Source organism: Pinus tabuliformis, chromosome 6 (assembly GCF_031772625.1).
Source record: "Pinus tabuliformis cultivar Carrire ecotype Pingquan chromosome 6, CPIR1, whole genome shotgun sequence".
In the NCBI taxonomy this organism is placed as follows: domain Eukaryota; kingdom Viridiplantae; phylum Streptophyta; class Pinopsida; order Pinales; family Pinaceae; genus Pinus; species Pinus tabuliformis.
In genome coordinates this window covers 1,809,823,158-1,809,834,208 of record NC_142292.1, presented here as the reverse complement: position 1 = coordinate 1,809,834,208, position 11,051 = coordinate 1,809,823,158, and the positions used below count along the sequence as shown (strand labels likewise).

At 39.1% G+C, this 11,051-nt stretch overlaps 1 pseudogene; it reads left to right on the top strand.

Annotated features, from left to right (window-relative positions):
* Window positions 1-292: 292 nt before the first annotated feature.
* LOC149266255 (chaperone protein dnaJ 16 pseudogene) lies at window positions 293-1,827 on the top strand (annotated as a pseudogene).
* Window positions 1,828-11,051: the final 9,224 nt, after the last annotated feature.

Sequence of the window (11,051 nt, the reverse complement as noted above, 5' to 3'; positions counted from 1 at the left end):
CCCATTTTTACAAAAACGAGTAGTGTCCTTTCATTAATATTGAGTTATTACTCTTCAGAAAAGCCCTCAACATGTATAACCGATTTTTTATTTTCTAATTGAATGTAGAGTAAACATTATTCCCATGCATAAATATAAGATAGTTTTAATGTTTCATATATGAGCATAAGATAATTTTAATGTTTCATATGGATACATAAATAGACATAAGTGTTGAATGCTGACGCTTTAGCACACAGCTAGCTATCAATTATATTTTGACCAAAAAGGGTTTTGAACGAATCTTGAACAGATGGACATACTTTTCTTGAAAGTTGTGGAACCAAAGTCCGGTTCATCATTTTTGCTGAACGTCACTGCACTGCACTTTTTTATGGTCGCTTTTTTGTCGGGGGAAACGCCCCTCTCGTCCAATAAATATGATCGAATTTTGACATAGTTTCATGCAGTTACTCTGGGATCCATTCGGTGTTTTTTTGCTTTTGTTGGGAATCTATAATTTCATGTAGTTACTCTGGGATCCATTCAGTGTTTTTTTGCTTTTGTTGGGAATCTATAATTTCATGTAGTTACTCTAGGATCCATTTAGTTCTTTTTCGGGGCATCTTCTAATACCGATTGTAGTTTCTCCAGATATATTATGAGATCCAACTTTCTCTAAATTGGGTTTCTAAACTATGCTATGTAACCATTCTCTGTTTTCAATAAATAATGGTGTGTTGGGTTTCTAAGCTACGCTATATAACCATTCTCGTTTTCAATAGATGATGGTGTGTTTTTTTTATTGAGGAAAGTTAGAAATAATTAATTCCTACTTGTCTATGGTTGTAATTTTTTATTTGAGGAGTTTGTTCCTACATAATAGGAATTAGCTAGAATATAGTTTCTCCTAGTTTAGTGTGTGGTTGAGAGAATCTTTCAACCACACTACTGTATGTCTAAGATAGCACTCCTATCTTGAGACTATTGATTGTATAAATATGTGTGTAATTCCCTTATTCAAATGAATAGAATATATTATTGAGTGTCTGTAATTTTATCTTGGTATCAGAGCCTGTGAGGCCTGGCCCCTCCTGGGCTGAGGGAAAAATAAAGAGTTTTATGATTGTTTTGTTGGTTTCCTCTGCTTGTTGTCCATCACCCTCCGTTGGTCAGCGTAGCGGTGGTTGTGGCGATATACCCCGGTTTTCAGGCAATTGAAAATGAGAATCAAGAATTGGAATTGGATCTGTCTAGCCTAAGAGCAGTGAATACCATGTTTGCTACTCTTTTCAGCAAGCTTGGAGTTCCAATCAAGACAACAGTATCGGCAACTATTTTGGAAGAAGCTTTAAATGGAGCAGTTCCAATCAGACCACTTCCTTTGGGCCAACCTGTACAGAGAAGGGTTGAGAAACAGTGTGCACATTTCTACTCTGTTACTATAACAGAAAGGGAGACAGAGGCAGGCCTAGTAGTGCGAGTGGTGTCCTCTGATAAAAGAAAATTCAAGTTGTTGTATTTTGAGCACGAAGAGAATGGAGGGTTAAGCCTTGCTTTACAGGAAGACAGTGCAAAGACGGGGAAAATTACATCAGCTGGGATGTACTTCCTACGCTTCCAAGTTTATCATCTAGACACCACTACAAATGCAATGGCAATTTCCAAAGATCCAGACGCTGCATTTTTTTTTAGAAGCTTGATGGTTTTCAGCCATGTGAATTGACTGAGCTAAAGGCTGGCACACATGTCTTTGCTGTTTATGGTGATAACTTCTTTAAAAGTGCTAGTTATACAATAGAAGCTATTTGTGCTGGACCCTTTTCTGAAGCAAAAGAGAAACTCTGATTTTCCATTCAATTCGACATTCTGCTGGTTGTAACATTCCTCATGATGGGTATCTGTTGTCGATGGATGGTGATTTACGATGCTGCTTGTAGGCCGTGGGACTCCACGTGACCATCACCTACAACAAATCAGTGGCTTGCTCATTGCCGAGTGAACATGCGAGAGTATCTCTGATGGCTCCCTCCTCGACACCAGGGCATCACCTAGCACAGAGGCTCGTTGAGGTTGGGGTCAGTGATGTTTTCTCTGTTCCCGAGGACTTCAATCTCACCTTGCTGAACCATCTGCTGGCAGATCTGGGCCTCAATCTCATCGATTGTTGCAACGAACTGAATGTTGGCAACGATGTCGATGGGTATGCACGAAAAGGTCATGGGGGCGATTTGCTACTGAGATCAGAGAGATCTGGACATTGTTTCTTTGTAGGAATAGATTGTTTCCTGCGTATACTTGTTACAAAGATATCAAAGTTCTGATAGCTTGGAGGATCGGAGTAGGCCGGACTTGCTCGGAGGCCGCGAGGAGAGGCCGAGGAGGCTGGATCTCTGTTTTTTGTTTGCAGGCCGCAATTTTTTTTTGTTCAACAGATCTGTTGCATCATGATTTGGCATGGTTGATTCTCTGATATACGCTTGTCTGCTGACTGGCATTCTATTTACTGTATCATTCAAGGGATATGCTCCAATTAATCTCTCAGATCGGCTCCATCAAGTGTTGCGTTGGGCTCTTGGATCAGTAGAAATTTTCCTGAGTTGCCTGCTATATGTTTGCTCACTGGAAAATTTATAATTCCAGAGATTAGCAATTATGCTAGTTTGTGGTTTATTGCTCTCTTTGTGTGTATCATTACAACTGGTGTTTTGGAGATACGATGGAGTGGGGTTGGTATTGATGAGTGGTGGAGAAATGAGCAGTTTTGGGTGATTGGGGTGTATCAGCCCATCTTTTTGCTCTCCGTTTGTCCTCCAGCAAGGGCGACCTGGTTTCTACTCTCACTATTTGGCCGTGAAGTTTATGCTATTGTCAAAATGTATTTGTTTAATTATCTGATTAACTGTCATGACAATGAAATTGGTTGTAATTTAAGTGACAGTAGTATGACCAACTATTGTCACAATTTTGAGTGTGTGTTGGAACTGGTCATTCCAACACTAAGCAAATTTGCAAGGAATGGTGAATACATGACAGTGAAAACGACATCAATTGGAGCTACATCAAAGATTGGAGGATGATCGAGATCGCGTTGCAGATTGTTAGCGAGCATGAGGCAGTATGCTTGAAAACAATGACTAGCCTTGATACTGTGAGTAGGAGAAGTGGCATACTGAAATGCGATGGAGGATTGGACCGTAGAGTCCTGGATTACTGTTCCTGAAGGGAAAATTGTGTTCTCTTCGTGTGGCTGTGAGTGCCTATGTCCTGGTTTCCTTATCAGTGGACCCCTCACAGATGAGGTAAAGGAGCAGCGACAACATTTATGGTGGACAACAAAGTAGATGTTTGTTTGAATTAGTGTGGTTTGTGGAATAGACTCCCTAGCATGTTATAAACAAATCTAGTTGTTGTAATGGTCATTGTATGTACCCAGAAACTCCAAAATGTTGAATGAAATGTAAGCCTTTTAAAGGTATTTGAAAGTTCATGGTGATCTTAAAACCACTTTGTAATGGATTGCCTGTGTGGCTGGTTGGTGGTGAGCCAGAAACCATCCATAGAGCCTTAGTGGCTACAGGATTTGCTTGGTGGTGGCAGATCGGACTTGCCCAGTGGTGGCAGATTGGACTTGCCCGGTGGTGGTAGATCGGACTTGCCCGGTGGTGGCATATTGAAGTTGGTAGATTTTCCCATTGTTGGTAGATCGGACTTGCCCGGTGGTGGCATATTGCCTGAGTGGCTAACGTGTACACGGGAGCTTTGTGCTCGTAGGAGCAGGTGGACTACAGTAACACCTCGCTCACAGTGTCAGATATTGGTGTGCCTGAGCATAAGAAGGTTGGTGCACTTTTCTATTTGACAGTTGCGTCGAAAGGCACAATCAACGCAACTGTTTGCGATTGTTATTTGGACATGAATATTTGGCTTAGAAAGGCACTGATCTCTCTTTGTTTTTGGAAGTTCTGCACATGCAATTCCCCCAATGGTGGTGGATTTGTAGGTACATATATGCAGTGATAATGGTCGACAGAATCATGTATGCACAAGGACTAGCGGTTGCAGAGGTTGGTACCCATACATTCCGGTGGATGGTTGCTCTTTTTTATGGACGTCGACATATTTTTTGTTATGTTTGACCACAACGAGACTTTGTGAATCACTATCATGACAAGTAGTCATTAAGGGGGGGAGTTAGAAATAATTAATTCCTACTTGTCTATGGTTGTAATTTTCTATTTGAGGAGTTTGTTCCTACATAATAGGAATTAGCTAAAATATAGTTTCTCCTAGTTTAGTGTGTGGTTGAGAGAATCTCTCAACCACAGTACTGTACGTCTAAAATAGCATTCCTATCTTGAGACTATTGATTGTATAAATATGTGTGTAATTCCCTTATTCAAATGAATAGAATATATTATTGAGTGTGTGTAATTTTATCTAGGAAAAATTTCATGCAGTACTCCGCTTCATCTTTAATATCTCACTCTGGGTGGAGGCTTCATCGGCTTCTTCTTGTTATTATTTGATATTTCGATAGGGTTAGTTATGGGTTTTGTCACAAACACCCATGGTGAAGAGAGAGAAAACAGCCCCTGGATTATTAAATCCTTCCTTCAATTTGTAGAGGAAAAAATATTCCCGGTAGGGGCTAGCTCTCTCTCTTCTTCTATTGGTCTTCGTGATATATAGCAATGTCGGAAAAATCGAATCCTAATTTATGATCCATGTTAGTTTTCCTCCGTTTTCTAAGTTTTACAATGTGTTTCGAAACGGTTTTCTCAGTTTCACAGTGTATTTTGAAAGGAAGTCTTGCAGGGTTTGTTAGAAAAAGTTAACGTTTTATGAGGGCTTGGTGCTGTTCAGCTGAGGTAGGCTGCGTAGTTGACTGTATAGAAATTGGTTGCTCTCCTACAGCCGCACATAGAAGGTTTCGTTTGGCAAATGGCTAGCTTTAGATATGAAGTCGAGGCTGTAAATTTGTTTGGCTAATATTCTAGTAACAAATCCTGATAATATGTAACATATTTAACTTATTACGATGATAATCAGTGGGTTACTTCCCCTCTGGGTTCATAATTATACATCAATGGATACACTTTTTTGTTTTTTTTGCACTTCTTTCTATTTACGATTCTATTGGTCATCGTTTTGCATTTTTCCCTTTGATTTATTTTGAAAAAAGAATCAGACTCTGCACAATTTCCTTCCTACTGGTTGACTTCTGCTTACACTTTACAGCTGCGAAGAATTGGATTGTATATGTAGTTGAAGAGAGATCATTGTAACTAGATTATGACACAATAGCGCCTCTACCTTATATCTTTATGTGTTACCGGAGAATGAAATGTATATTGTTATTTTGATTGTCTTTATTGCAAGGTTATATGTTCAGAGCGACTCTCTTATCATTCCTTGGTTATGCATTACATAGAATTTTCACCCATGCATAGAATTTTCACCAATCTCAATGGGTGGTTATGCATTACATAGAGTTTTCACCCATTTCAATGGGTTTAATTCGGGCTTCTCTTAAATGGCGAAGCTTATGCACTACATAGAACTTTAACCCATTTTAATGCGTTTAATTCCACCCATCACAATGTTATTTAAGTTGTACTAACAAAGTAACTGCGCAATCCCGTTTAATCACACAAAATGAGTTAAAATGGAATAAGTTTCGAGCTTTAAAATAGAATAAGTTTTAAGTTTTAGTCTTTTTAATTTTTTTTTGGGGTATAGATCAGTTGGGTTAATTTGTATGGGATTTAGTGCTTAACAAATTTCAGATTTAAATAAATTTTATGGATGACGGAAGTTATTTTTGTGGAAATTAAATTATTTCAATGAACTTTACAAGTAGACTTAGTTTTTTACTTTTACAATTTTTGTGATAGTATTGGAATACTAATATTAGAATACCAAATCTTCAATACTAATATTAGAATACCAAATCTTCCTAAAGATACTGTAAAATATATTATTTTATTTTTGGACGATCATCTTGAAAAAAGCGTAACACATAAAGCGTAGGTGTAATACAGAAATGAAATCGTAACTTAAAAAAAGGGAAACAAAATCATTGTTTTTTAAAGTATGTTCTTGTACGATGCACCATATTAAGTCAGTCACATGGCCAGATACAGAAATTAAATCGTAACCAAAAAAGGGGAAAAAGTGACCCTTTTTTTAATACTTTCTTGTACGACATATCGATGCACCATTTTAAGTCAGTCACATGGCCAGATACAGAAATTAAATCGTAACTTAAAAGAAAAGGATTTTTTTTTAAGCATGTTCTTGTACGACATATCGATGCACCATATTAAGTCAGTCACATGGCCAGATAGAAACGTATTTCTAAATGCTCAATAAAGAACCTATCTCTGAGCTGTTCATATTATTTTGGGTGGTTCTGTTTACGTAATTATGTTGGTGTCGCTGCAAATTTTTATTTGATTTGCAGGCGTAAATGTTTGACGCAGCGTAAATGAGAAACGGACAATATAGTTAGCTATATCCCAGCAAAACACACATAAATATAAATATGAATACATATATATATTTTTTTAATTTCCAGGATAAAAAGTTATTCGTAATAGTTTGACTTGTGTGATCCAATTGTTAGGCGTGGAGATTCAAGTCTCATGTCTAATCCAAGACAAAAATATGTATATCTGAAAGCTCTCCAAACCTGAAGAAAAAATATGTATATCTGAAAGCTGTTCCAAACCTGAAGAAAAAATATGTATATCTGAAAGCTGTTCCAAACCTGAAGAAAAAGAATGTATATCTGAAAGCTGTTCCAAACCTGATTTCTTCCGTTAAAAAAAACATCAGCAAAAATCAAAATAGCATTTTGGTTACATCATGCATACCTGCTGATTTTGGTTACATTATGCATACCCAGTAGGTCACTTCTTGATCCTTTCAATCAGGATTCCAAACCTATTTATAAATGTTGTTATATACAGTATGATGCCATATTAAATTCATATAACTCATTCGCATGTTCTTATCATTTTCGATTTTAATGAGGTAAGGATGTTCACGCCATCTTATTATCATTTTAAATTTTAATATGTCATGAGGATTAAAGTGATATGGGTATTTATATATACTAAAAATCTTTCTATATCCAATATGTTATTTTATTGTTATCTCAACATTTAATATACCATTATCTTGTTGGAGGTACTACCCACCTAGGACCTTAATCACTGGCACATGCAGACCCTTAGTTAGAGCATGGGACTATATGCAACATTTTTTCTGCATGATTTACTCCATGATTTGCTCTTTTTTAACTCCGCAATTGGCTAGTTCCTCTGCATGATTTACTCCCTGATATGCTCCTCCTTTCACTCCGCAACTCACTATTTCTTTCCGAAACTTGTTGTAGGTGTTTAGTCCTCTCATTCATCACCTCTATGGTGCATTACCTTGGATCTTCACCCAGTGATGCTATATCATAAGCATTGTAACCTATTTTCTAATGAATCATTCTTTTTGTTTTTTCGATTTTCTTTTAGTGTTTTTGCTCTGCAAAGCTATGTGTTCAACCTTTACTCGCTAGATTCATCTGTGCAAGTTTTCTAACACATTTACATGATATCAAAGCCCACAGGTTGCTAGATAAAATGCGCACCAGTACTTTATTTTGCAAGTATTACAACTTGGAGATCAAAGATCGACAGAAAAATGGAGTTTTCCCAAGCATCGATCCAAACACCGTACAACTATCAAGAATGGAAGGGCCAAATGGCTCGATACCTTCGTCAAAAAGGGTTATATAGGATTACCATGGTTATAGAAGTGGAACCCACTTTAGCCATAGAGAAATCCAAGTACCTCAACCGCATGGGTGAGGCCCACCAATCCATATGCATGTGCATCTCCCCAGAGTTGCAGTTTCATCTATCTGCCTGCAATACTCTCAATGAGATTTGGAAAAAGGTTGAAAAACTCTACAAGAAACAGGATGATATGAAAGGAGCCACTGTCATTGGATCCATGGAACTATGACAGAATTCAAGACTTCTTCACCAAATATAATGATTTATTGCTGCAACTCAAGGGTTGTGGAATTCAAAAACACGAGGAGGAGAGTCGCCAAGTTCTCTCTATTATGTCAAAGCTCGGACCAGAATACTTTGTCTTTGTGTCTACATTTCATTCAGTAAGGCCCACAACAGGTAAATCCTACACTATGCCTTCTCTCAAAGAGTTCATGGAGTTCCTTACTTTTGAGCAAGATAAACGCATTGGCATGGGGAAAATCAAACCTCCAAAAGCGCATGCACTTGCTGTGCATGATGGCAGCCATAATAAAAATCACATATCTAATTCAAATCAGAAAAATTAGTAGCAAAAAGACAAGGGAAAAGCACATTCCCATCCAAAGAAGGAAGGGTACACCAAGCCCTTCAATTACTCCTTCGGCTCCAGAAATGAGAAAGGGAAGAAATGAGACAAATGCACCTATTGTCACCGAGGATTTCATCCAGAATACTCTTGCATGAAGAAACAAATTGAAAAAATGGTAGAAATCCTTCAGAAGCACAACCTTGGGACCACATCCCTCAGGGCGCCAAGAAGAAAACTGCGGATCCACCACATGAGAAAGGTAACAATTTTCATGCTCTAGTTGCAATTAATTCTTCCCCTAATGCGGATTATAGATTTTGGTGCATCACATCATATGGTTGTTGCAAAGGAAGTCTATTCCTCTATGGATGCATGCAAAGGACCTCCCATCATCATGCGAGATGACTCACCTATTGAGCTCACCAGAAAAGGTAGGGTGGAATTTTTACACAGAAGCTTTGAAGATGTGCTTCATGTTCCAAAAATTTTGGTAACCCTGCTTTCAGTTTATCATATCACTCATTTCGGCACCAGAAAGAGATTGGAATTCTCTCCAGATGTAGTGAACATATATGACCTACAGAGCAGCTCCAACATTGCAACCAGTGAGGTAAACAATGGAGCCAGAATGTATACATTTTCTGAATTTATTGAATATGAATCCTCCTTATTGCTTACACATGCTGATGATAGTAGTAGGCTTTGGCACGAGAGGTTTGGTCACTTAAATTACAGGTATATGTAGCAGCTAAGCAAGCATGAGATGGTGGAAGGCTTGCCAAATATCAATTTCTCCAAAGGAGTTTGTGAAGGGTGTGTCATTGGCAAACATCCTAAATAAAAGTTTGACACCGACAAGACTCACAAAGCATCCTCTCCTCGAGATCTGATCCATAGTGATCTCATGGGGCCTTTTCTCATCCTTCCATCAACAAAGGAAGGTATGTGCTTACATTTATTGATGGTTTCTCACGGTATAATTGGGTGTATCTTCTCATGGGCAAATTTGAAGTTTTTGTGCACTTTGAAGATTTCAAAGAACTAGTTGAGACACAGTTAGAGGGAAAGATCAAAGCCCTTCGTACAAACAGTGGGGGGGAATATGTTAACACGGCACTTTAGGACCTTTACCTTGAGTTTGGTATACAATTACAGTACACAGTTCCATACACTCCGCAGTAGAATGAAGTTGCTGAGAGAAAGAATCGATCTCTCAAAGATATGGCTTCCTCCATGTTGTATTCTAAGTCACTGCCTCATAAGCTATGGGTTGAAGCACATAATTGTGCTAACTACATCCAGAATGGATCTCGTCATAGGTCTGTCAAGGATCAGACCCCCTTTAAGGCTTGGAGCGGCACTAAACTGGAGGTCACCCTCTTCCGTATTTTCAGCTCTCGAGCATGGGCCATGATCCCCTTTGAAAAGAGGAAAGTTCTTGATCCACAAAGCATTGAGTGCATCTTTGTTGGATACCCTGATGGTGTGAAGGGATACCAACTCCTGATTTCCTCTACGGACAAGCTCATCATTGAGCGAAGTGTTAAAATTGAGGAAAGTATCTCGCATGCACCTCAATTGCCACATGCAGACACCTTTTATCTACCTCATGTCTGAGATGATGACTCAGTACACTCAGATGCAGACACAGAGCATGCAAATGCCAAGGTAGAGCATGCAGATGCAGAGATAGAGTCTTCAGATACAAATCCAGTGCATGCATATGATGATCCATATCTAAGCCCAAATCGGTCTTCTAGCAGTGAATCAACTTCCCCTATCATAAATCAGAGAACAAGGAGTTTACGTAAGATATATGCACAAGACCACCCAGCTGCTAGAAATGGTCTTGTGGTGGATAATTTTGATCCATGGAGAACTAGCTCAGAGTTTATTGAGCCTCCTCTTGCCCTCGCTATCACTGAACGAACACCATCCTGACATTGTCATTTGGTTCAGTCCTCTGATCTGCAGTCTTACGCTGAGGCTGTTGGGCATCTGTCTTGTTAGTCCATCATGGAGGAGGAGTATAACTCCCTCGTCGAGAACCAGACCTAGGATCTAGTTCCCCTTCCTTCAGGAAGGAAACTTGTTCGATGCAAATGGCTCTACAGGACCAAGACTGCTGCAGATGGGCAAATCACCAGAAAAAAAGCCAGGCTAGTAGCCAAAGGCTTCCAACAAGTGCATGGCATTGATTATGACGAGACCTTTGCTCCAGTAGTAAAGATGGATTCCATACGCCTTGCACTATCCATTATGGCTGCCCAGGGTTGGGAAGTACATCAGATGGATATGAAGAATGCCTTTCTTCACGGAGACCTATCATAGGAGATCTACATGGAGCAGCCACATGGTTTCATTCAGGATTCATCTTTGGTATGCAAACTGAAGAAATCTCTCTACGGCCTTAAGCAGGCCCCGAGAGCTTGGTATGCGAAGATGGGTTCTTTTCTCTTATCACAAAACTTCGAAAGATGTAAGTCTTATCTGAACGTTTACATGCTCAGGACACTTGGTTCTCTTCTTATATTATTTTTGTATGTAGATGATCTCCTGATCACCGGCAGCTCGGCTTCAGCCATTGCTGCAGTCAAGAGGGCCTTGCATGATAGGTTCTTGATGACGGACATGGGTCCATTACACTTCTTTCTTGGTCATGAGATCAGTCAAAATTCCATAGGCATAAAACTCTCTCAGGCTAA